Source organism: Phaenicophaeus curvirostris, chromosome 6 (assembly GCF_032191515.1).
Source record: "Phaenicophaeus curvirostris isolate KB17595 chromosome 6, BPBGC_Pcur_1.0, whole genome shotgun sequence".
NCBI lineage: Eukaryota > Metazoa > Chordata > Aves > Cuculiformes > Cuculidae > Phaenicophaeus > Phaenicophaeus curvirostris.
Window position 1 is genome coordinate 4,089,670 of NC_091397.1, and position 26,506 is coordinate 4,116,175.

A 26,506-nucleotide genomic window follows, 5' to 3' on the forward strand; every position below is an offset into this window, starting at 1 on the left:
GCAGAAGGTGTTATCCATGCTGAGTGTTTTTTCACATTGATATTTGGAGTTATTAATTCAGCTACCCAAACTGTAAAACTTAACTGATATGATGTTGTGTCTAGGCTAATTAACCCTGTTTCTCTGTGGAGTTAATTAGCTTGGGTACTTTGCTGTGCTGGCAGAGCAATCCTGTCTGCAGTTCTGGCTCTATCTTGTTTTCCTCCAGTTTAAGGATCTCTATACTTTCTTTCATCTATTATACACATACACACCCAAACATGACTTGTACCCACAATAAAAGGCACTAGATAAATAATAAAAAAATGCATCAGCCGTGGCCATTAACCAGGGTATGAGGGACTTCTCACTCACCCATTCTCAATGTACAGGGAGCATTCTGTGGCAAGCCCTTAGAAATGTTAACCAAATTTCCATATCTGAACCAGTGGCAAAACCAGATTCTATGATAAAATCCAAGTCATGTAATCAGAAAGAAAATAGCTGGCAGAAGTTCAGGAAAGTGAACAGTTTTGAGATTGGATCATTACTTCCAATAATGACTAATTACCTTAAGACAAACACATGCAGTTGACTGGATGTAGTTCTCTCATTTTCCAGCCTCGAGGGCTAGAAGGACAAAAGAGAAGTTTTAGGAAGACCACCAGAAGGGTTATAGCATCATACTTCTGGAGGATCTTGCTGGACAGCATAAGAAGAAAGAGGAGGAGATTCTCAAGGGCAAACTTTGCTTCCGACAGAGAATCTCCCTGAGTATCTTCTACAGTCAAGAGAGAAAGGAGTATATTACTACCCCTACACTGCACCCCAAGAGAAGTGGATAAGCTGAAATAAGCTCCTGCTTTGAGTCAAGTTCCAGAGAGCCTACCTGTTGTTGTTGAGTACACTGTGAAGCTGAAAAACCCAAAATCACTGTGCTAAATATCCACCCAAAAAAAAACCAAGCTGGTATGAAGATTTGTGAGACAGATCTCATTGGGAAGAGAAATTATGCCTTCTGCATCACTACCCAAGGCCCTGATTGACTAGGGAGACCGAGCTTAGTAGGTGTAGGAGTTGTAACATGCAGCTGTTGTGGGATTTGGACTTATCAACTTCCCCATCCTGACATGACACAACATAGTTCTCTGTTGATGTAAGGGTGCAGCTTGTTCCCAACTTAAGGATTGTTAGAATGTCTTAAGTCGCTGCAGAAGTCTCTGAATCAGCCTCTAAACTTAGACTTAGCTAGAAGAAGACTCATGAAAAGAAGCTGTGTTAAACAATAGGACAGGTGAAGAAACATTGAGAAAAATTATCTGCTTATGTGGAAAAGTCCAGCTCTCCAAACATCCAAAACACCATTAGTGCAAACTTCAAAAATTCAGGTAATATGAACAGATGATGCATTTGTCCAAAGAAGCCTTGCAAACAACCTGACATTTACTTCTCTCTCATAAATACCCACATCTTTGACAATTGCACCAATTCAGTGCCACGTCTTCAGTGCTACAGCTGCAGCTTTTCTGCTGTTCTGAAAGCTCAAGATTCTATTGAAGGGTATATTTGTCCAACAAATAGCAACAATCTGCCATGAACATGTTCAGTTTTGAGAAGCTACCGATGTCATACTGACACTAGATCTAAAGAATACCCCTGATAAGGCTTGGATGCACAGTCATGATTGCCTTGGAGCACTTTATACTTTGATAAACATACAACGCCTGTGGAAGTAAAGTGCAAGAGACTTAGTGGAGTTATGATGTCTGTAAAAGAGTTTGTTCCTTTGTGGATGTTCTTTGGAGTAGATTCTGATGGCAAGACAACTTTTAATTGATGCTCAGATAGGAATTTGGAATCATTTGCTCAATGACCTGCTGGAATGACTCACATCCGACAGGAAACAAGGCAGTAATAAACTCAAATGAATCTGTCAGAGGCAACATGCTAAAAGGTCATTATAAATATCATTCTTTTCCCCACTCTTATGAAGCATAACAGAACACAGTTTTGCAATCAGTTTACAGTGAAGGGAAGAAAAGAATTAGAGCAGGACATGCTTTAAGGCAATATCCCCTTCTCTAGGTGGAAAAAATGGAGAGAATTGTTAAATTATCTTGGAGCAACCCAGTCCTCTTCTACATCTGGTGTGTTCTGGTAACTGTGGATGGAATTATTTGATTGCCCCTTCTTTTAATTACTTGGAGTAGCTGGTGTTCTATGAAGTGTCAGGGTTAACATGACTTGGGTTTAAGAGATATGAAAGATAGACTAGCTAGTATGTTAGAAGGTCCAGCAAGAGTCCTGCTTTGTGGTCACTGTGTGAAGGAAGGATCCCAGGAGTACTTGCATCTAGTTCCCAAAATTTCGTGTAGATGAAGACTATTATCAAAGTTTGCTGCAGTTCTATTTTCTCTAGGCTAAACCACAAGTCCATTCAGCTTTGCCCTTTGACTATGTGGCCTTGTCCTTGATTAAGAAGGGTAGGATTCAGACCACCTGTTACTCAGATAGCTAATGAAAATAATGCTTTTAGGATGAAATTTGTATAAGAAGTTCTGTGCATCTCCTTTGAGTTTACATCAGTAGTTAGAAACTAGATGTCAACTCCTGGACCATGAATGGACAAAACCAACTTCTACTGGAGAAAAAATACCCTACATTACATCAAATTAATTATATATAGACAGATCTATATTTCTGTAAAACCAGTTAAATCTAATCACATCCTATTCATTCATTTACCATACTTGTAATACGTCTGGAAAATTTTAGAGCCATCTGTAATACTCACAGCATATTTTAATAATCATGGTGTGTTTTGTTTGAAAAACAAAGTTTCCTACTAGAGTAAACAGTTCAGTGGGAAATAAAGAAATAATGAGAGGAAATCTTATTAGATGGATACCCATAATGCAGTCATTTTTGTGAGAGCTCTGCTTTTCTGAATTTAGCATGTAGTCTGTTGGTGCACATTGGACAGCTGTGTCCTCGATATGTGCAAGATCAATAGGAAAATTTTAAAAAGTGCTTATGAAGCAGTCATCGCTACTCCATTACACTAACGATTCAGAAGAAACATGAACTCCTAAATGAGGACTATACTTTACTATGGAACGTTCAAAAGGTCTGCACTGGGGGATAGTTGAATGCAGTTTGCAGTAAAATGGCAATGGAAGAATTGTAGAAGTCTGGTGGAATTTTAAGCAAGGTTGTTACAGAAATTCTAATAGGATCTGGTAAAAACAGAAAAGGAAAGGAAATAATATACAATTATTTTGGGAAGAATTTTGCTGCCTTTAGCTGTCTATAAGTCAAGTCTAAACTACGCTCATAGGTACCCTCAAGCATCTGTGAGGAGAGGCAGATGTTTACAGAGAGTGATTCTTCCCATCTTAAAACAGTTGTTCAAGATATCTGAAAAAAATTGCCTTCTAGAGGTATCTAGAAGTACACTTCTCTCTCCATTGACTGAGAGAGGAACCTTATCAACTAGATGCAACTGTACATTAAGATTTTAAATAGCTATCATTACATTTTAAATGGTAATTGGAGTTCATCTTTGAGCCTGAGCAGGGCTGTGATTCAAGGACTCAGAAATCTTTCAAGTTGTTCTAGAACGTTGTTCTAATGATGAGCATTTGATTAGAGCAGGTTGCAAATCTTCCACGTGTATTTTTTCCTCTTCAGAAAATGCTGATGCAAAAGAATGAAAACAGTTCACAAAAAAAAAGAAAAAGGTTTTATAAGGTCAGTATATAAATACAAAATGTACATTCTGCATAATATGTCTTAAGACTTTTTTAAGAAATAATTCTTACAGAGAAGATCACAATGTTTGGTTGTAACTTGGTTTATTATCTCTATACAGGCATCCCTACTGCTGCACATATATTCTCTTCCAAAGGTGTAAAAACATAAGCTTGAACCCTAATGAAAGGAACAACACAGGGATTACCTCCAGCTAGATATGACAGTTACCATTTGTCCTCTAGTATCAGGATCCCTCTGGCTTGTATTTTTTTGATGTAATTGCTCTAATACAACACTCACTGCCTGTATTTCTCTCTCCTTTCTAGACTGAATATGGTTTCCTCTGTGGGTGAGACTTCACTTTTGAATGTGTATCTAAACAAGTCAGCCCAGGCTGTTTGCAAAATCAAGACCAATTAAATCAATATAATCAGAGTGTATGGTGTAATTGAGGTCAGGCTAAAACAGATGGATCACTCCCTGGAAGTGTTGTGCCTCCCAGTAGATATTTAAAGCTATGTGAGATGACTCCCATCCTCTGAGTACATCTACTTTGTGTTTAGTGTGGGAGCAGATTTTCTCAGTACAGAACAATAGTTTGTTTCTATTCCTCAGGGTATTGAGGCATCAGAGACTTATGCAAGGGAGACACTAGAGGTTTTGTACTTTCAGATGATCTCACTGTATCATCTATTCCACAAAATCAAGCATGGTAGTCTAAAAGTAGCCCTACTACAGAAAGACAGCATGGAGACAAAGGTTTTGGAAACACTAGGAACGTTCAGTCACAAAGAGCATCTTCACTGTTTTCTGATAGAATATCCACGAAGAAATCTTTGTAGGCTCTGTAAGGGGACTTGAGTATTTAGATTTCTATAATCTGCAATTTTACAATATTTCAGTATTATCTGCTTGAAAAATTAAAGAGAAAAAGATATTTTTATCAAGCAGTTGACAAAAGAATGTATATTATTTTTTCAACCATCTGTAGTGCATGTTAATTGCTGAGATGAACAGGCTTAAAGATTTCTGGTAAAAGCACTTTAAATTGCTAATTTGAAGATAGCAATTGTTTACCAGTTAATGAAAATCAGAAAATAAAATAAAATAAAATACATAAAATTCTGTTAATGCAATAAAGGGGGAAAAATCCATATTGCATGGCTGAATAATATGGCATAGGTAGCACAAAATAGCATAGTGCTACCTCAATTTTTGCTCAAATATTAGACTTTTAAAGTAGTATTAGCCACAGCTAGTGGCTGAGTCTGAATAAACAGTAAAAATGAGAAAGCAGGAATTTTTTCAGGCCGCTTGCAAAAATGCTGGAAAATAGCTTCTTCAAACCTACATTATTTTGTCAGGTCCAGTAAATAAAGAGAGTGAAATGAGTTTAGGAGGTTGTATTTAGACCTGACATGGAAATATTGTCATTAAAGCTTGTATGCTTTTAAGCAACCAGTCAAGATAAGGATTCATTGACAAAATCTGACCTTTGTCATCTGTACCTGACACTGAGCAGTGCTTTAAATCAGAAAGGAATCATCAATGAGGCAGCTGTTTGAAAAACAAAAAAATTGTAATCCAACACTTTATCTATCAGTGATGGTGTTTAGATGTATTTCCCTCCCTGTGACACATGCTTATGTTGAATTGAAGGTATGTGATTGAGGTCCAGCTACTATAAGGCACTTAAAGAATCATGGAATCATAGAATCATGGAATCATAGAATCATAAAATCATAGAAGGGTTTGGGTTGGACGGGACCTTAAAGACCACCTAGCTCCAACCTCCCTGCCATGGGCAGGGACATCCCACTAGAAGAGACTGGGACATACCTTGAGTTATAGGTAGGACTCACTGCCAAGCTGCTTGCGTGGAACTCATTTTACATTAGGTTAAGGGTTTGCAGGACATGGGGACGATTCAGATCCAAATGCAGGCCTGTAAACATAGGCTGAGAGTCAGCTTCCATATAAAGACAATGCAATTTAGCATCTCTATTCAATTTTCCTATATTGTAACCATCTAGTGCTGCTGAAATGCCCTAAGGTGTCTGAGAAATCTGGTCTGCTTGGGTATGAGAGAGCATTTAATATTGCATTAGATATTTACATTTGCCATCTAAATCACATCTTAAATATTGCACCTAAGGGTTGAGGATCTAAATACTTCTGAAGGTTTGGGTTTTAGGACTTGATTCAGTTGCATATACAGAGGCATATGGCACAGCTTGAGATGCCAGTCTTTTATTGAGTAGACTTCATTAACTCCTGGCATAATTTCACTGAAGTGACACAAAGGATGTATCCTTACGTACAGATGATTTTTCAAACTTAAAAGAATTCATGATGACCAGAGGCTTGATGAAACTGAATTTCTTTGATTCAGTTGTAACAGATGGTCTCTTAAAATCTTTTATTTATTTTTTTTTTTAGTTTTTCAGCTGGGGAAAAAAGGTAGAAAGAAATGTACAGAATGTACAGATTAACATTTCTATATCAAAAACTGAACAAGAAAAATGAAGAAACAGAAGCCTTGAAGTAGCTCTCTGAATAACGTCAAAAAAGACCAAAATGCTAGAATTGTCAGATTATCCCTGAGATCCACAATCAACTTTCTTGTTTACATTCTTTTTATTCACTATTCAGGTAATTATTCTGTAGATAATAGTATTGTTTTGGAATGGAACACTATTTTCTTCTATATTTTATATTCATCACCTCTGAGAAGACCAAGGGAACCTCCAAAGAAAAGAAAAATCTGTTCAATTCATAGGATGATGAGAAACATTTAAGAGTCATTTTTTCCCCTTATCAGGCACTAAGCCAATGTAATGATACTCTGGTGCTCTGCACTACCATGAAAAATTGGCAATAAAGTCTTAACACTGCTTTCTTAACACTACAGCAATTTCATGTTCAATGTATCCATATTCTCAGGTTTTTTGTGGCAAGTACTTAAAAGGAGATTTACAAAAAGGAATCTCCTTAAAAAATGTTGATTGAAATGTGACAGCAAGTATACAAGTCTTTTTCTTTGACTAAGAAACTCGTTGTGTATGTGTGGCTCAGTTACTCACAACTACATTCTGGCATATGTGCACAAATGGTTTCTTCTCCCCACCTCATTATTTCAGTATTTTATCTGAGGAACTATGCCAGCTCCTATGGGAGATGTTATTAGTTTTTCAGAATTCCTTTGAGCATCATCAAATGACCTTGCTATAGTTATTCCCATGTTCATCACACTTGGCTCAAATAGAGCTGTGCAATCTACACTGGTGTATAAATTATTCAGTGCATCTTTATTGCTTCATAAGGTTAATGTGAGGACATCAGTTGATATAGATTAGCTGAACACAGTTTGTTCAGAAGCTGTATTAAAAACAATACTTCAGCTGTAAACTACCACAAGCCTTTTACACCATAGCCTTTACATGTTATCAGTAGAACAGACAACAAATCACATCTTCTCTGTAATTAATGGTATGGGGAAAACTTTCATATGCAAAATTTAATTACGTCCACTCAATTTAGCAAAAAAATCAGGATAATTACCCTATTTTAAGATGCCATGGAGACTAAAAATGCAAATCATGGCTAAATAATAGGAGTGGTAACAGAAAAAAGTCTTATAAAAAGTTCAGTGATGTTTAATGGCCAGGTCCTGGCTTCACATCCCCTTTGTGAAGATCAGTGCATTTGAGTTCTATTGTGAGGTTTCATTTCCTGCTGGGGAAAGAGTTTATTTTTATTATTATTATTCTTATTCATTTAATATTTTATTTATTAATATTTTATATTGCTATTATAGTAGTTCTTTACCTCAGCTAGATACACAACTGATTTTGGAAGCTAAGCTTTCATTGTCCAGCTCAAACGAAGTACAATAGCTAGTAAGCTACAGACTTTAGAAAGAAAATACATGGAAAGACCCTCTTCAATTCCACTGCCATCTCTGGGCTGTCAAATAAAAAACACATACACACAAGACAAGGGTGCATTTTCTTGCAGGTCTAACAAAATTGAAGGTGGTGAGGCGCTGGAACAGGTTGCCCAGAGAAGTCATGGAACCCTGTCCCTGAAGGTGTTTCAAGGCCAGCTTGAATGCGGCTTTGAGCAACGTGATTCATTGGGAAGTGTCCCTGACCACAGCAAGGCGGTTGGAAATGGATGATCCTTAGGGACCCTTCCAACTCAAACCATTCTATGGTTCTACGATTCTATGAAAATATTCTAGTAGATGAAAAATACATTTTTTCCCATCTCTTTCTCAAGAACACATCAATCTTTTAAGGATAAGCCAAGCTAATTCTCTTCCATGTAATTTATTTTCTTTTCCAGCAAAAAATTGAAGCTTCATGTATTGACACAAGTTTTACCTTGGTGGTGGCCAAATTCTGCTTCATACAAATCAGGAAAATCCTAAAAGTTTGTTGGGAAGTGCTAAGCATGGCAGAATACACTGAGACATATCTAGTCTGCTTCAGTGCAACTTGAGAGGGATGAATTCTGCTTCTACATCACTGGCATTTCCACTTGCTGTAGGAAGCGTAACATATGACAGGATGAGAGGCAATGGCCTCAGGTTGCTCCAAGGGAGTTTTAGATTGGATATCGGGGAAAATTTCTTTGCTGAAAGAATGGTGAAGCACTATAAAAGGCTGCTTAGGGAAGTGGTGGAGTCACCATCCCTGGAGGGGTTCAGAAAATGTGTGGATACAGAGATACAGGGTGCGGTTTGGTATATAGGATAGTATGGTGTTGATGGTCAGACTTGATGATCTTAGAGGTCTTTTCTGACATTAATGATTCTATGATTCTATGAAATAAATGATCAGGGCATTCACAGTATCCCTCAAAACCTCTCTATATATGAAAAACCTGCAATATTTTTTTTTCAAGTGTTTGAAAATTAAGTGAGGTGTCTGAAAGAAAATGCTATTTCCTGTTAAAATAGCTCATGTGCTGCTAAACGACTCAGTAACATACCTAACAAAATATTTTGTTCTACCTTTTTAAAAAAGGAGACATGCTATTCACAGAATCTCTTTATTTTCAGAAATTGTTCTTTTTCCATATTGTACCCGATCTTCTCCTTGTTCTTTCTTCCCTTTTTCAAGAGGAAAATGAGTTGGGAGATGAGTAATACTTATTGTGATGGTTTTGAATGTCTTTTATAATTTCTTGGAATAAATAAAAACTATGAAAACACTTATCAGAACCTTTCCTTTTGCCATGTTATTGTCATTCACAGTACCATTACATCTTAACAATTTGATATTTTTCATTGTCACAGGAAAGAATTGTTAAATAGCCAAGGGCTGAAAAATTAAACACTGGTGTTATTTTAGACGGGCTTCTACACTTTCAACAAAGATGTGATTTCTAGTAGCCTGGATAAAAACCCTGTAGTGGGGATCAATGTGCAGGCAGAAGAACAAGGGCCAGATTCTCTGGGCTATTAGACATATTGACATGCATTAAGCAGATTTCTTCTGGCTGTGCACACCTTCAAGGAGTGTGTACATAGTTTAACTTTCCCTTGCCTTTTCTTTCCTTCTCCTTTCTATATATCGCTTTTATATCACCTTTTATCTTGTATCCTGCTTCAGAAGCATCTCATAGCACAACAGCTTGGGAACTTTGCAGGATGGAAGACTCATTTACATTCATAGCCTGTGGTCTAGAATCATAGAATCGTAGAATCATAGAATCACCAGGTTGGAAGAGACCCACCGGATCATCGAGTCCAACCATTCCTGTCAAACACTAAACCATGTCCCTTAGCACCTTGATCACCCGTGCCTTAAACACCTCCAGGAAAGGTGACTCAACCACCTCCCTGGGCAGCCTGTTCCAGTGCCCAATGACCCTTTCTGTGAAAAATTTTTTCCTAATGTCCAGCCTGAACCTCCCCTGGCGGAGCTTGAGGCCATTCCCTCTTGTCCTGTCCAAAAATAAGCTCCAGAAATAATGGTAGAATATTCAATGTCAATGCTAAAAATTAGGACCAGATGTGACTATCAACTAAGAACCATAATGGGAGTATTTATTAGAGCAGGCTAGAGCTGATACTACTGAGTACACCATTGGCTCAGTGCAGGCTACTTCTGCTCTGAAAGACATAGTTGTAGAGTTACCCTAATATTTGAGCATATGTGAAGCAACAGAAGGATTATTCAGCCTTCCACTATGCCTGTCCATGCACCATCATTTGATGAATGATATATAGGTGACAAGATTTAAGTGGGTCCTCTAAAGCTGCAGATAGTGTTTCTGAAAACACAGAAATATTTGACACCTGGATTTCAGTGAATTCTTCCAGCAGTAATTGAAAGCATGCTGTCATCAGTGTGTACCCTGCTCAAGAGCAAACTGCCGAATAAAAAGTAACAGTGTATGTGAACATGATCGGAGCAGCATGCAGTCTCACTAGGATGCCCCAGAGAACTTACGCTAAAAGACAACAAGCAGAGATAAAAATCAGTAAGCAAAAAAAATAAAACAAGTAAAGTTTCATACATACGGTTTACTGATGCACACTACTGCTTTAACTAGGTGAATGCTACCACAGCCTGGAATAAACTTTATGAAAAGAAAAGAAAAGAAAAGAAAAGAAAAGAAAAGAAAAGAAAAGAAAAGAAAAGAAAAGAAAAGAAAAGAAAAGAAAAGAAAAGAAAAGAAAAGAAAAGAAAAGAAAAGAAAAGAAAAGAAAAGAAAAGAAAAGAAAAGATTATGGATTTATGAAGAGAGAAATCAAAAAAACTTTTTTTTTTCACATGTCACAGTTCTTGACTTTTAGGTATAATGCAAATCCCGAAGATTCATGAGCTTCCTGTAAAGCATTTAGATACATAAGTACAAGAGTTAAATTAAAATCCAATTTTATTTCCCAGTGATTAGGAAACTTAATCTGGAAGGGAGACACCCTGTTATCTGCCCTTTCACATTTTTAAGTAATGAGGAGGGGTACTATGAGCTCTACTAATCCAGATTACTTAAAGGCTAGGAAAGTTCTTCCATGCGGAAATCATAGAATCATAGAAAGGTTTGAGTTGGAAGGGACCTTTAAAGTTTACCTATTCCAGCCCCAGTGAAGTGAGCCACAAATCTTGAATAGCAGCAGAGACTATACATAAGGAAGTGATCGATGGGCTTGGAAGTCTAAATTGACTCCCACTACTTAGAGCCTCCTGCACATACTGCTTCAAGTGAAAAATATAAAAAACTAACTTTGAAGTTCTAAATAAATTTTATTTATTTTTCTTGGTCGCTTTTTCCTAATGAGGCTTTGTCTATTGACTTAAAAGCAGAAGGCACCTGTGAGACTGTCAGAGAACTGAAATATCTCGGAAAAAAGAGGTGGTTTGTATGCTGAAAATGTGTTTACAAGAAACCATCTTTGTTGCTTTCAAGAAGCAACCCTGTTTGAATACTCTGTAGTATCACCAGCAATGGATCTGGAAATTGATACACTCTGAGGATTATGTGGACAAAAACTAATCCACTTTTCAGAAAAGAATACCTGGATTATGTTTAAATTAAACTATTTCATCCTATCTACCTGTAGCTAAATACAAGGTAAAAAATATTTCCCTCTTTTCTGAGACTGAAATATCAACAAATGGAAAAGAATAATATTGCTTGTCTGAATTCAGAATCTGCCTTCTGTTTGTTTGGTTTGTTGCTATTTTTTCCCCAAAAAAGATCATTAGGTCTTTGGCATGAGTTCAGGCATATAAATATATCTCACAGTAATAGCTATTACAAATTGAATGATACATTTCAGAAGAGAAAGCATTTCTCTTAACTGTAATAACTCTTGTTAGCAACTTTAATGAAGAAGTGAAGATGGTGTTAAAAATTATAATCAATGACTCAAGGGAGAGCTACAAATTATTTTGCCACATTACAGGAGAGTGGAAATTTACAATCAGCAAAGCTTCTATGTAGCAGATTTAGATTAGATATTAGGAAGATTTTTTTTCCTGGGAGAGTGTTGAGCACTGGTTGTGAGAGTGAGGCACTGGCACTGGTTGCCCAGAGAAGTCGTGGATGCCCCATCCCTGGAGATGTTTAATGCCAGGTTGGATGAGGTTTTGGGCAGCCTGATCCATTGGAAGATGTCTCTGCCTTTGGCAGGGGGATTGGAACTAGATGACTTTTAAAGACCCTTCCAGCACAAGCCATTCTCTGATTCTATGATTCTCTGATTCTATGATTCAAGGGCAATAGAACATGGAAAAAATTTACAAATATCTGGTAAACATCTGCTAAAGTTACACATCTGCTAAGGATATTTTAAGTAGGCAATTATGAAATGAAAACAGCGGCCACCAAAATCAGGAAATGTTTATTTTTCTTAATGAACTTAATGAACAAACTTAGATATACTGTTTTACTCTAAACAAAGCTTCAACTAGATGGATTATTAATCATTTCTTTTCAAGAATCTGATATGTACCTTGTTGCACACCTTATTTGTTATATTTGTCCTCTATTCAGGATCAGGATACATTACATCATGTCTTCTTTGACCCAGATACAAAAGTTCCAGAAGAATTCAGGGTTTGGACAGTCTCCCTGCTATGTAGTTGCATATCAAGAACAAGGTGATGAACGGTTCTTTAGACTTCTATTTTCTCCCTTGGCCAGTAGTCCACATTAATAGCTACCAAGCCAGACCTTGAAATTCAGTGTAAAGGAGAACCTGGCAAGTTTTCTGCCACCTTGGTCGTGTACTGGGGTGCTGCATATTACCACAGTGTAGTTGTGCTAGTCCTGTCATTATCATCTTGAGAGTGAAATGTTCGTGTCTCTCCAGACAACCTGAAGCCTTTCTCAAGTCTTTTAGATGAGATTATTTCAGTTCTGAATGCAAAGCTTCAAGAAACTGTTTAGGGGTAGAAGAGCATAAATAAAAGATTATTAAAACTTTAAAAGAGCTGCATAAATAAAAAATCATAATCTAAACAATAGGCTTGTATTTATCCCAGAGGATCAGTCTCTTTTTTTCATTCAGGGGAGAAAAAAACTGTCAGAAAGTTTATTCATCTCTCCTAGTTGACATCCAGTCTTCAAGCAATATCCTCATCCTAACTACTGTCTCCATTGAATAAATTATGATCTAGGGGCATGGTTGTCCTCATACATCCATCAATAGAAATATCCAATATCCTCAGAATTCCTGGTCATACTGCAAACTTCTATCACATGTCTTAGATTTATTTTGCTTGCGATTCTGTAGGTGTCTCTGGGAGGCCTACAGACTGTTACACCATATCTGTAACGGTAAATCAAGCAACCAGGGCAGTGACTGAGGCATTACATTGCAATCATCTATAAATTAAGTGTAACTCCTGTCCCTGGCATAGTTTTGGCCCAGATCAAAACAGATACTCCCAACCAATTCCCAGGCATAACCCAGAAGTTAACATAAGCAAGGGAGCATCCCCTTTAAGCAACACAGATATACTACTTGTGAGACAGAAGCTGTACTTCTGTCTACCAGTTAGTCAGAGCTAGCAAATTGTCACAGTCTCATTTCAATTATTAATATAAATTGAGCCCTATTGTGGAGCCTAAGAAATGCTGATGTCTTATCAGTGGTCTGGATGGAGCCATTGAAGAGGGAGGTAATAAACAAAGGCTGCTACTTCCAAGCACAGCAACTGGCAGAGTTCTAGCTTTAGCTGTAGAAATCGTGCACCCATGTCAATGCTTTATCTCATGAAGGCTAATGGGAATTAGTTTATGTTTGGAAAACTGTGTACAATAAATGGTACACTAAAAAGTGTGCTCATACAAACATATGAAGAAGACTCATAGAGGAGTCCTGGTTTTGGATGCTTGAAATGAGTATAAATGATCCCAGCTAGATAACCTTGAGAATTGCAGAGGTTTTGGGATGAGTGACCCTGACTATCTAGCTCTTGGAAGTCATAATATACCCTGATGCTCTTCCACAGACAACAGCAGCATAGTCCAGGCATCGCTTGCAAAACCTAACTGTTTAAGTCAACTCCTAGAGACTAACAATGTCAGTTCTGGAGAACTGATCCGTCAGTCACTATTGTAACTGTCACACATGATAAAGGAGGCCTAGAATTGTTAATGGGAATAAATGCTCACGTTTTTTTATGTGTTACATCTAAAAATAGGAAACTTTTCAGCAGAACAATATCTCCAGTGCAATCTGGTGATTCATTGGTGTGGTCAAAAGCGAAGGTGACGATTTACCAGAGTTCTCATTATTGTCCTAATGCTGTTACCACTGAAGTCACTGATGTCATCACTAACATCCCACTCACAAACATAAAGACCAGAAGGCTTTTTAGATCATCTATTTTTATTTCCCAGAGAACATAGCCCAGGGATTTCTCTAATTGGTTCTTCAATACATTTTCATTCAAAAATTTATGGAGAACATTCTGTAACAGTATCTTTTTTTTTTTTGGTACTCCAATAGGGCTATTTTTTATTGTTAATTTCTCATACTTTGTTTTCAAATAGTTAGAGACTGAACATATCTTGGAATTTGGATGATAATAATTTTTTCAATTGTGTTTCCCTGAGGGTGGGATTTGGCTTCATCTAAATTAAGGTGACAACCTGCTACCATCAATATGAATAAATTGTCAGTGCAGACAACAAAAACCAAAGGCTTAGTACAGCTGCTTGGGTAAAGATGAGTCCACTAGATTACACTGTAAGCTTTACTGATAGTTTTGACTAGAACTCTACTGCCTACAAGAGCTTAAACACCTGGATTGTGTCCAGACATAGGCACACAAATTTAACATTCTTAAACTGGTGTTGCAAACCTCTCTAACGCTTGCTTTAGTGGCCCAACAAGTCTCCTGGTGCATCTTGTCACAGATGACTTATCTGAAACTAAGTGGCAGGACAGGGTCTACAGGAGAGTCCTGATCTTCTTCAGCGGCTGCTGAAGGCCAAGAGAGAAAAGTATGTTGCCTAAAGCATCACTGAATGCCTTGTCTAAGTAAATCAGCCCTTCCCTAGATATATGTCTGGTCCCACCTACCTCTTTCCCACGTAGACGGTGAAAGATTTGATACCATACCTTTTCACTCAAGACTTTGGGGAAAGGTTCTTGGTGAGTGAATATTGCTCAAATACTTGGGTTTTTTCCACTCTTCCTTACACATGCCTCTATCAGCAGAAAGCTACTGCTGTCCCATGCAGATAGAGGTAGTGGAGGTTGGAGATGTGTTTGTTTCTGCCTATAGGTTTGGTACAGCCAGGAGCCGTTGATGTTTAATCTGGGACATAGAGATGGCTTTTAAGCTGAGAGATAGACCTGCACCCACCTGTACTGCTGAATGCACAGGTATTAATGTATTTTCTTGCTACATCCTGTGCATTATGACATGCAAAACACTAGAGAAAATGGAAAACTCACTAACTGCATAACTAGAAAATATTAATGGAATTATATAACTATAATATATGAAACACAAAGTAATATCAGATTGGTGCTTATTGGGCTTATTCTACTTTTGGACCCATGTTGCTCTGTTTTGCATCTTGAGAACTCCACTTGGTACTCTCTGCATCAGAGGTATTATATAAACACTTGGTGATGGAAACATGTGACTGTACAAAATTCCTGTTTTTTAGAGGTAGTTCCTTGTAAGTAACCCAATTACGTCCATGGAAACAGTAAAATTAGTCCAGCTTTTGAGCCTTTTCAATTTTATTTTAAATTAGCTTCATTATTTTTAAATTAAACTTACATTGTAAACAAGTTTTCTTTTTAAATGATCAGGAAATTTAATATTTAAAATTGCATAAGGTTATAAATTATTTTAGAACTCTATTATTCTCAGAGTAAATTAATCCTATACATCCCACCAAGGAACAGTTCAATATTTGCAGATGTCACAGAAGTCTATATTAAAAAAAAAAAAATAAATATTTCGTGAAAATTTCCTCAGAGAACATACAACATTTCATGCCGTTTCCTCTAGTGCAAAAGCATTCAAGATTGCATATTCAATCAGTTGTTGGATATAAAACATCCCTCTTCATTTATCTCTTACTCATTCTAGGTCTCTGGGGTCTAATTTTGAACCTTCATTTGGAAAGCTTAAGGGTGTAATAAACAGTTTATAGCATTATATTCTCTGCAGTTCTGAGAATGGAATTTCTGGCAATGCATTCAACATAAAGATACCCCTTACACTACAAGTGAAAACAGCAGATACAACAGATGAGTAGAATGTTGATGAAGGAAAAGAGAAAAGCAAATTGAGGAGGGCAAGGGGGCTGGTGAAGGGTCTGGAGTACACGTCCTATGAGAAGCAGCTGAGGAAACTGGGGTTGTTTAGCCTGGAAAGGAGGAGGCTGAGGGGAGACCTTATTACTATCTACAACTGCCTGTAAGGTGGTTATAGTTTTCTGCCACAAAGTCATCCAGATTAAGAGACAAAAACTGAATAATTTTAGAAACACATATTATTCTTAATTTTATCATTTTAATTTAGTGATGGACATGACTTTGCAGTGGCAAGAGACATGGCATTCATGTTTGGAACTGTTCAACTTACATTACTTTTTAAAATTTAAATTAAATTTGCTATAAAACTGTGTTCAACCACATCAATTAGAAGCTTATGTTTTCAGTCTTCCAGTACTATTGGATTTTTTTCATTTATCAGAGCACAGAAATATTTATTCAGTGATTATATAAGGCACCCATGCCTTGCGTGTTGCTGTACATACCTGTTCTTCACTGGTAGCTCCTTAGCTAGATTCTGGTTTATTTCTTGTTCTAATTGCTTGCGATATCCTCAACATTTATTCAATTTTTAAAAAACAGTCTTAACTATGGTATCATTACTATACTAATTTCCTGTAAAAAGAAATCCATTTCAATTTCTCTGTCTTTCTCTAACAGGATGATCAGCCAGAGTATTTCAATGAATTCAACATGTCAACGAGTGAGATGATAATTTTTTCTAGTTGTCAAAGTACTCCTAGGTTTTTTCACTTTGGATTTGCACATACCTCACAATAATTGGACAGCCATTCAGGACATACATAGAGCGCTGTCACTATAGAAATAGCTAAGTGTGACTGAAAGTAAGATTCAGATTGTCCAACAAACATTAAAAATTACATAATTAAAATTAAAAAAATCTGTTGTTTCACCAGTACGGTGAGCCAGAAATCTTGCTGCTAACAGGCAAAATAACAGTTGGGCCCATACGTATAAAATATGTAGCTTGTCTGTTGGTCTGTGCAGCTGGATCCCGGGGAACCCTGCAGGGTTGTGGTGCCTTCTGCCTACCAGAATTTGTCTGTGCAACTCTCTGAAGTACACAGAGATACTGATTTATACAGAGATGATGACTGATGAGATGCTTGGCATGAGCCGGCAATGTGCACTTGCATCCCAGAAGGTCAACCATATCCCGGGCTGCATCAAAAGAAGTGTGGCCAGCAGGGTGAGGGAGGTGATTGTGCCCAGCTACTCCACTCTTATGAGACCTCATCTGGAGTATTGTGTCCAGTTGTGGAATCCTCAACATAAGAAGGATACGGGGCTGTTGGAACAGGTCCAGAGGAGGGCAACAAAGATGATCAGAGGACTGGAGCACCTCACATACAAGGACAGTTTGTGAGAGGTGGGCTTGTTCAGCCTGGAGAAGAGAAGGCTCTGAGAAGATCTTATAGCGACCTTGCAGTACATGAAAGGAGCTTACAAGACAGCTGTGTAGGGACTGTTGACAAAGGCTTGTAGTGATAGGACAAGGGGGAATGGGTATAAACTGGAGAAAGGTAGATTTAGGAAGGGAGCTTCTTCACTATGAGAGTGGTGAGACACTGGAACAGTCGCCCAGAGAAGCTGTGGCTGCCCCATCCCTGGCGGTGTTCAAGGCCAGGTTGTATGGGGCCTTGGGCAGCTTGATCTAGTGGGAGATACCCCTGCCCATTGCAGGGGTGTTGGTAATAGATTACCTTTAAGGTCCTTTCCAACTTAAACTATTCTGTGACTCTTTGAGTCTATAATTCTATGATACACTAATATTTAAAGATGTGTAGATGTAGCACTTAAGGGACACGGTTTAGAGGTGTACTTGGCAGTGCTAGGTTTGCAGTTGCACTTGGTGATCTAAAGGATCTTTTGAAATGTAAATATTTCTATGCTTCTATGATGCTATGAAATATTAAATAGGACTTCTGTAGTGCTTGCCAGAGGGAAACAACTATGTAGCCATAGTATGAATTACAACTCTGAAATGGTTTTGTTTTGTCTCAGGTGAATCACTCATGTCTGTGCAGCTGGATATGAGCCTTGACTGAATGAATCAATGGTGTAAGCTATTTCACTGTCTTCTGCAGAAGTGGCTGACACAGGGCAATCAGTGCATTAGCTTTTCCACCCAGGAGATTGATGTGCAGTTTAGGATTCAGACCCTCAGCAGATAGTGTAGTCCATTGATCTTGGTGGAGACAAGCTATATTCCCTGAGCTGGGGGGTCATGATCCCTGTTGAAAACCCCACTAGATGGCTTCCTTCTGCCCTCTCTTTCATTCAGGTATGAACTCAACACCATATTGAATGGGAAGCATGGCATAAATGGCAAATATTTTAAAGACAGAGGCTTGCAAAATCTCTGATAGTAATTACCACATAATTTAGAATGTCATTTAATATTGTTTTAGATGTCGCTCAAGTTGCTTTATAAAGGTGATGAGAAATCAGGGTGAAAAATAGTCTTGTTACTGCATGCACTCTTGCCTCTCAGGACAGATGAAAAAAACACCTCCTGGCAATGCAACTTCTTAACTGGCACAGCCTCGAGATTTAAAAATATCTTTGCTAAGATTTTAAAACATAAATAAACATTTCTTCTGGGTTAAGCCCTGTATAATTCAATTAAGACTCTGTTTGGGTGCTGGAACTCCAAAGTAACTGTCCCAAGTCCATGGAAAGTAGATTCTCAAAGAGTGTAAGATTTATCTTTGTTAATAGACTATACATGCTTCCCTATTTTACTTGGCTTTTTTTCTGTCTTATTGAAAAAGTGCTACGATAATATTTTCTCTCTATGAGGCAAATTCAAAGTAGTCAAATCTTGACCTAGCTTTGGGTTGACTGTTTTGGAAGTTCCTACTGATGACATTACTTCTTTTATTTCATAACGTCACTGCAGGAGATTACACAAATGTTAGCATTCCTGATACAGAAAATGCAAATAATAAAATAATAAATTTGCATGTTTTTCCTTCTGGTGAAGTGGATGTGTGACACCCTCCATTGTTGCTTCCATAGCTGCAATCCCAGCCCATGAAATAATTTAGTCTACAAGAACAATTTTTAAGACTTACAGATACATTTGGAAAAGCATTTTTAGGTGTGCTTCTTCGTATAAGATATTCTTAATTAGTACAGAAACATGTTCCATATTTGTATTTGAGCTTCCCTAGTTGTTTTGCCTTCTGACTCACTTAACATCTGTATAAAGCATGTATGTCCAATGGCTCTAAACAGTTCTACAAAGCTAAGGTCAGGTGTGTCAGCAACTCCATGGGAATGAATATGGTCATTAACAACAAAACCAACTAAAAATCACTTTCTAAATGAGATACCTGTTCTAATGATATTCTGTGTATCTTCACAGGTATGATTTCTCCAGGTAAATTAAACCAGCTTCAGTGACCTTTGCACTTCCTGGAAATTCCTTCTTCAGATAAGGAATCTCAAAAGTGGGAGAAGAATTGGATAAGTAATTGTGTATCACCAAGCTATACAGTGAAGTTCACCGTGAAAGGAAATACTTATTCTCATCTTTGCTCTTACTTAGTGGTCTAAAGTCCAGAGGTATCCCAAAGGAGGAGGGGACAGTGTTAGCTATTTATGTGCAGTATTAAAACAAGGTAGGTGAAAGTAAAGATGATAGCAAAACTCCTGATTTCAAATCTAGCAGTCTTTCTACTTTTGCTATGTAAGAGAGAAGATATTCTTAATTTTCTGCCTGTGCAGGCATATAATGGATTTACCCCCGACTTCAGAAAGCTATTCAAAATGCATAGCCGAGACAGGAGAAGCATGTACCTCAGCCTATCTTTTCATTGTATTACTCTAATTCCCGTAACATTTCTTTTTAATCAGCACATTTAATCTTGAAGATTGTTCTGCAGAAGATGGCTGGGATGACAATATGAATGGCTGTATTTTTCTCCTATGCACTGGAGCAGGGGCACCAGTGGTGATTAGTTTTGTCACTAAGGCAACTACTGGCAGGGAGGGATAAAGAAAGGGTTCTACTAAGCAATTCTCTTATTGCAGCTATGCAGCAGCTTCTCTAACACAATCATCCTTCCTTCCCTTGGAGTACACTACTGCCTGCTTTACTGTATGTGAAATTATTTATTCCTGCAATATTAAGAGAGAAGACAAAGTCTGAGAGGTGTAAAAGAGGTGAAGCTGCTTGCTACAGTATGGACTGTGCTTTGTTTCTCAGTCTAGGCATGTGTTTCATGACTAGTTGAACATGAATCTGTTTAAAGCCTCCCTCCTACCACCCCCACCCACTTCCCCAACATAACACAAACCAGAAGCTATATAATCATGCCAGAATGAGAGAATCAATTACATCTCTGTCTCTTAGGAAAAAGCAGAGCCTATAATGCAGATGTTTTTACAGCTGTGAGTACTGCTGATGATTTAATGGTTTAGGATAACTGATCCTTAATTCAGTTGTTTTTACAGATGGGGGAGGGAAAGGGTCTTGGGGAGAGAAAAGGGAAGATGTAAACAAAAAAGGATGTGAGCTGCCATTAAATGCATTTCTATTTGACAAGACAGAGCACTTAAAATTATTGTTTAACAGATACAGTTTGGAGAGAGACCTAGCACACAGAACAGCAATAATCCTAGCTCTCACTGAGTCCTCATTGGCTCTGGAGATGCGGCTCTACCCCATATTCACAGTAGTTCCCTTTTACATGAAGTCTTGGTTTTGCTCATAGCAAGTGACCAAAAGAGAATCAAGAATAGACTTAAATATAATTCACAGCTCTATTTCCTGCACTGGTAAATATTTCTCCTCTCTAACTGCATTGTCCATGCTGTCTGAGTATCAAGTTTGCTATTGATGTCTTTGTTGTAATATCAAGCCATGCCTCTTCTTGCTTACATTATTACGTAATGAGACAGTGAACAGCTAACCTTGGTATGTGGGAGTTCAGTGTATACTATTTATCTAGCAAGACTATATTAAAGTCCAGTTTTAACACAAAAATCCAAGTCCCAGGACACTGGCACATAATTTTCTTTCTTCTCTGCTATATACATAATATTTAAGACTGACCTTAGTCACAGTAAAAAAAACCAAAACCAAACCAAAAACAAAACCAAAACCAAAACCAGAAGTAATTATCATTTATTTTTATCCCCATCAACCTTAACAGAAGAAATATTTTTAAGGGCTAAATAATTAGAGGAGATTCCAGTGAGACAGTGAAGTCCTTCACCTCCAGGATTACCGAAAACACAAGCAGGAGTAAGAGCTCCATTCTATAAACAGGGGTGCCAGTATCATAAGAAATGCCCCAGGTGATCTCACCTGGATTTCCAGCTGCCTCATTGACAAGAAATAGGTCTGCTGTATGTCCTGAATCACACCTAGAAGCTCAGCACAGAAGTGTAGCCTGTGGCACTGTGCATATTATTTGGCAACTGAACCTTACTCTGGATGTCTAAAAGAAAGATTCCAAATTCCTGTACTATCAGTTAGTCATAGTGATTGTGTGTAGCCTCAAAATCCAGGCTTTTAGTTTTCCCACATGTTATGATCAGGTAGCTGGCAGATTTAATAGATTATACATTTAAATAGTAATTGTTACTACCTTTACTGATGTATGATTAGTAATAAAAATAGATCTAGTCTTTTCTTTTGTCCCTGCAGAGTTATGTCTTTGAATATTTATCTGGTATAATTACTTTTTATTTATAAATCTATCTTGATACATATACTTACTCATATCCTCAGAATTAGTTGGCATGGATGTTTCTTTGTTAATAATGTCAAATCCAGAGTAACTTCTAATAAAACATATGATCTATTTTTTATACTGTTCAGAATATCTGAGGTTATTTTAAATCGAAAGAGACTAAAATTTTCTGGTAGAGACTGTGGGTAAGATTCACAGGTGGTGTAAATAGCTCCAAAGATTTCACTTTTCAGTGGTGTTTGCTAGACAACTGGATACAATACTCTAGATGAGATCTCACAAGGGAGGAATAGAGGGGCAGAATCACCTCCCTCGACCTGCGGGCCACACTTCTTTTGATGCAGCCCAGGATACGTTTGGCTTTCTGGGCTGCGAGGGCACATTGCCAGCTCATGTCGAGCTTCTCATCAACTAGCACCCTCAAGTACTTCTCTGCAGGGCAGCTCCCCATCACGTCATCTCCCATCGTGTACTGAAAATGGGGATGGCCCCAACTCAGGAGCAGAACCTTGCACATAGCCTTGCTGAACCTCATGAGGTTCTCAGAGTCCCACTTCTCCAGCCTGTCCAGGTCCCTCTGGATAACATCCCATCCTTCTGGTGTGAACCCACATCAGTGGGTAGCCAGCATTATTCTCATACTATATCCAAACCACTACACCTGCTACTAGGAAGGAAATGAACTCTATCCCAGCACAAACCAGAACACTAGGGTGGGGGGTTTTTTCACTTTTTTGCCTAAGCCAATAACTGATGTCCACAGACTTGTTCATCAAGGAAGAAAATGTAAATGGACATCAGATTACCTTAAGTATAGAGGGAGCCTTTGTATTAGGCAGTTTTAAACTTCAAATGTTTCTGTCCTTGTTTGTTTGGGTTTTTTCCTGCATTAAACAGAGAAATGTACAGCAATGATTAGAAAACATGCAGCTGGACTTGTTTGAATTATCATCCCCAGACACAGCATATCAATACGTTGCATCTGATTTCATTCCAGCAAGCTGATGAAATAACAGCAATCTATAAACACATCTTGGCAGATATCAGCTTTCCAGAAGGTTAAAATTCTCTGAAAACGCAGAGCAACTGTTCCATTAAGGAAATGTTTTACATCTGCCCTACCCTGTTTTCAGCCAGTGAAGGAAGTACTATGACAGAGAAAAATTAAGTAGAAAAAAACAAGTTCCTTGGGCAGGCCTGCACTTTAAATGCTTGTGTTCCTTTTACTCAAGTCAAGTCAACCATTATGCTTGCAACTTGAGAAGCGTGCACCAACCGTGCTGTTGCATTATAGGTGAGGTCCCTTCACAGCTGTACATCAGCGCTGTGTTTACAAGTAACTGCTCAGTATTTCAGTTACGCACATTATTTTGCTACAGCACTTAGTCATTACAACAAGTTTACTTTAGAAGAAAATGAATCATGCCCTAGATATTGAGTCTGTGGACTTGATGTGCATCGACTCTAAGGGAATGTAGACTGACTGGGTAATGTAAATGTCTACATTTACTCAGTACTCCTTTAGGAGAGATGACATTAGCTGTTTGGCTCTGTCCTGGGTTGTCAAATAGCGATAGGCAATGTAAGGCTGCAGATGGCTGAAGAGTAGACTGAGGACTTCAATGCCAAGGTCGAAGGCTGCTGAGAAACATTGTCTTCCAGCATTCCCCAATGCTGCTACTTTACATGATCATCTTGAGAGAAAGGGAGAGAGGTTTACACGGGGAAAGGAGTTGGATGATGGAGGTGGATGGGGGCGGACTTGTTGATTATTTTGAGAAACTATTAAAATGGCATCTGCAAAAAAAATGCAACTATCCAGGTTGCTCCTGTAATAAAGTAGATACATTTTGTGAGCAGGATAACTGAACATGTGCAAAGCCTGGATTCTGATTACTGAACTTAATATAAAATATATATGACAATAAGTCAATTATTTCCTTATGTTTCATGCAGACATTTTAGTATTCTTTGCAAGAAGTTCTGTCTGCATTTTAAGCAAGGGTTTATAAATAACTTGTGTTTAGACTTGGATTTTACAACAAGGTAGGAACATACTACAATAGTTTAAGTTAGAAAACCATTAATCTAAAAGCATTTTAAGAACTTAATAGTGGGTTACATTTAAGGGAACTGTGAACATCCACCCACCCCTTCTTTGAGCCAACATAAAAAAGCAAAGGAATGGAAAAAATTGCCATACTTTGTTGAGAGAGGGAAATCTGCATGGAGCTGTTGTGGTAAAGCCTGTGTTCTGGAACGTCAGGCAAGAAATAATTTTAATCAAATAATCCTTTCACCTGAATTAGTTTTATTTCCCCAAGATAGACCATGGTCCAAGAAGGAATCTGCTCAGTAGGGTTAGAAATTAGACAGCAGGAATTTGAGTGGTTTTAAAAGAAAGTGGATATATTTACTAACAAGTTCTTTTCAGATTACAGGTAGAGCAGCAGCCTCTGACATTGCCTTTACCCAAATATTTTATTTACCTCCTTCTTCTGTCATCCCCAGGAGCTGTCTCCAAGGTCTCAGTCATTTTTCATGTCCTTCTGTGCTTTTTTTCTCATTCTTCAGAGTCCTTGTTTCTTTTCTTAAATAATTGCTTCCTTTTTCAGGGGCATGGAGAAGCTTAGTTTTGAAAGTGTTACTTTTCATTTCTTTTCCTGTAATAAGGCTCAGCCAGATGGTAAACATAAGCATTCCAGTCTGTGGTTGTTGTGATCTTTTTAAGCTATTTTGTTCGGGGGGAAAAAAACAATGAAAGTATGGGAAAAAAAGCCAGTAATCTGTCATCTCCATGCAAAGAGGGATGTTACTCTTCCCTCAGTGCATGAACATAAATTGCTTCCAGATTTTGGTGGACTTGCAAACAACAAGATGTCTTCTTTGTATCTGAAGGGGAGATCTAATAACTGAGAAAGACTATAAGGTGGCAACGTCAAAGAGTCACCATATATGAGCATATAGTGAACATAGGCTAGTAGATGTGGCATCACCCTCAGGCATGGCTGAAAAATTACCTTTTCAGAAAGACAGTGGACAAACTGGAAAGGTATATTGCAATTCTGCCCAGAGGAAAATGTGCCTTGAGCAGGAAGGCAAATGAACTTCAAGTTAGGACAGTAGGGCTGAAAGAGCTGTCAAGTTCAGTACTGCACTTAGCTTAAAATGGTAGGTTTGGGGTAGCTTTGACATTTATAAATGAACATAAACTGATAATGCTTCTGTAGCTACTGTAGAACCTCATTTGCTTGGCCTGCTTGTTAGGGATATAATTCCTACTTGTACTTTAAAATCTTTCTTTAAAAAATTATTTATGATTCTTGTCCCCTGGAGCCAGTCCGGGAACACCATATAAGACACCATTGAAGCATCTTACTGCTGAGTTATGACGTGACAGAAGTACTACATGACCATGAACAACATGTGAAATAGAAGTATAAAGGAAGAAGATATGGAGAGGCTGCAGAGGGCTCAGAGAAGAGCCACGAAGATGGTCAAATGACTGGGAAGTCTGCATAGGATGAAGGGTTGAGGGAATTGGATTTGTTCAGCCTTGAGAAAAGAAGACTTAGAAAAGACCTTATCACCATGTTCCAGCATTTAAGGAGTGGCTAAAAGGAAGATGGATAGTCCCTATTCTCAAGGAGCTGCACGGAAAAGGTGTGGGGTAATGGGTAGAAGTTCATCCTGGGGAGACTCAGATTAGACACAAGAGGAAAAACTTTCACAGTAACAATCAGTCATTGGAACAATCTCCTCAGGGAAATGGTGGATTGACCAACATTGTGCACTTTTAAGCTTCAGCTGGACAGGGTGCTGGGCCATCTTGTCTAGATTGCCCTTTTGCCAAGGAAGTTTGGACCCGATGATTAAAGTCAATTCCAATCTGGTATTCTGTGATTCTGCAATACTTCTATCTGGAACTAAAGTGAGCAGGAGATACTTCTGCATATGAGATGACAGGCACAAACTGAATTACAGAAAATTCAACTTTAGCATAATAAAACCCTTCTTTATTGTGAGGGTGATCAAAGACTGGAACAGGTTGCCCAGGGAGATGATGAAGCTCCCATCCTTAGAGACATGGAAAACCATGTTAGAAACAGCCCTGGGCAACCTGACCTAGTTGATTCTTCTTTGATTGGCATGGTTGAACTAGAGACCTCTAGAGATCCTTTCCAACCTCAACTGTCCTGTGATTCTATTATGTTTAATAAAGATAAATCTGGACAAACAGAAGGCCAACTGGTGTACCATGGAATTATGGCATCAGAATGATGTAGTTTCAGAGCAAGAAGATTAGAAGGATGTGCAACTCATTTTTATTTATAAGGGTGTCCTCACTGCTGCTGTGTTTCATTTTGACACACTGCATGTCTTGATAAAGCTATCTGAAAATTGGTTCCAGCAATGTGCAGGAAAGCCTGTGGTTTGTAGCAATGCTGTTTACAGAAAGGAGCCATTCCATTTCACAATGATGCCAGTTGACCTGCAAGAGATTTACAAGCATGAACAGGATTTTTGCCATGTGGTATAAGTAATTGATTCCAGAAATGAACTTTTAGCTTCACCCTTTTCGAGCACTACTGTGTAGCCCGACAACTAAAAGAAATAGCAATCCATTTATCTTGTATGGAGTGAAAAAAATTCTATCAAACCATTACTATGCAACAATATGAAAATAATATGAGTTCTACTAAGACAGCAAAATCAAAGCTGTGGATTTCCTGAATTTGTGGATGTCTTTTTTGTTTTCTTTAAAAATGGATTTGCAGGAAGG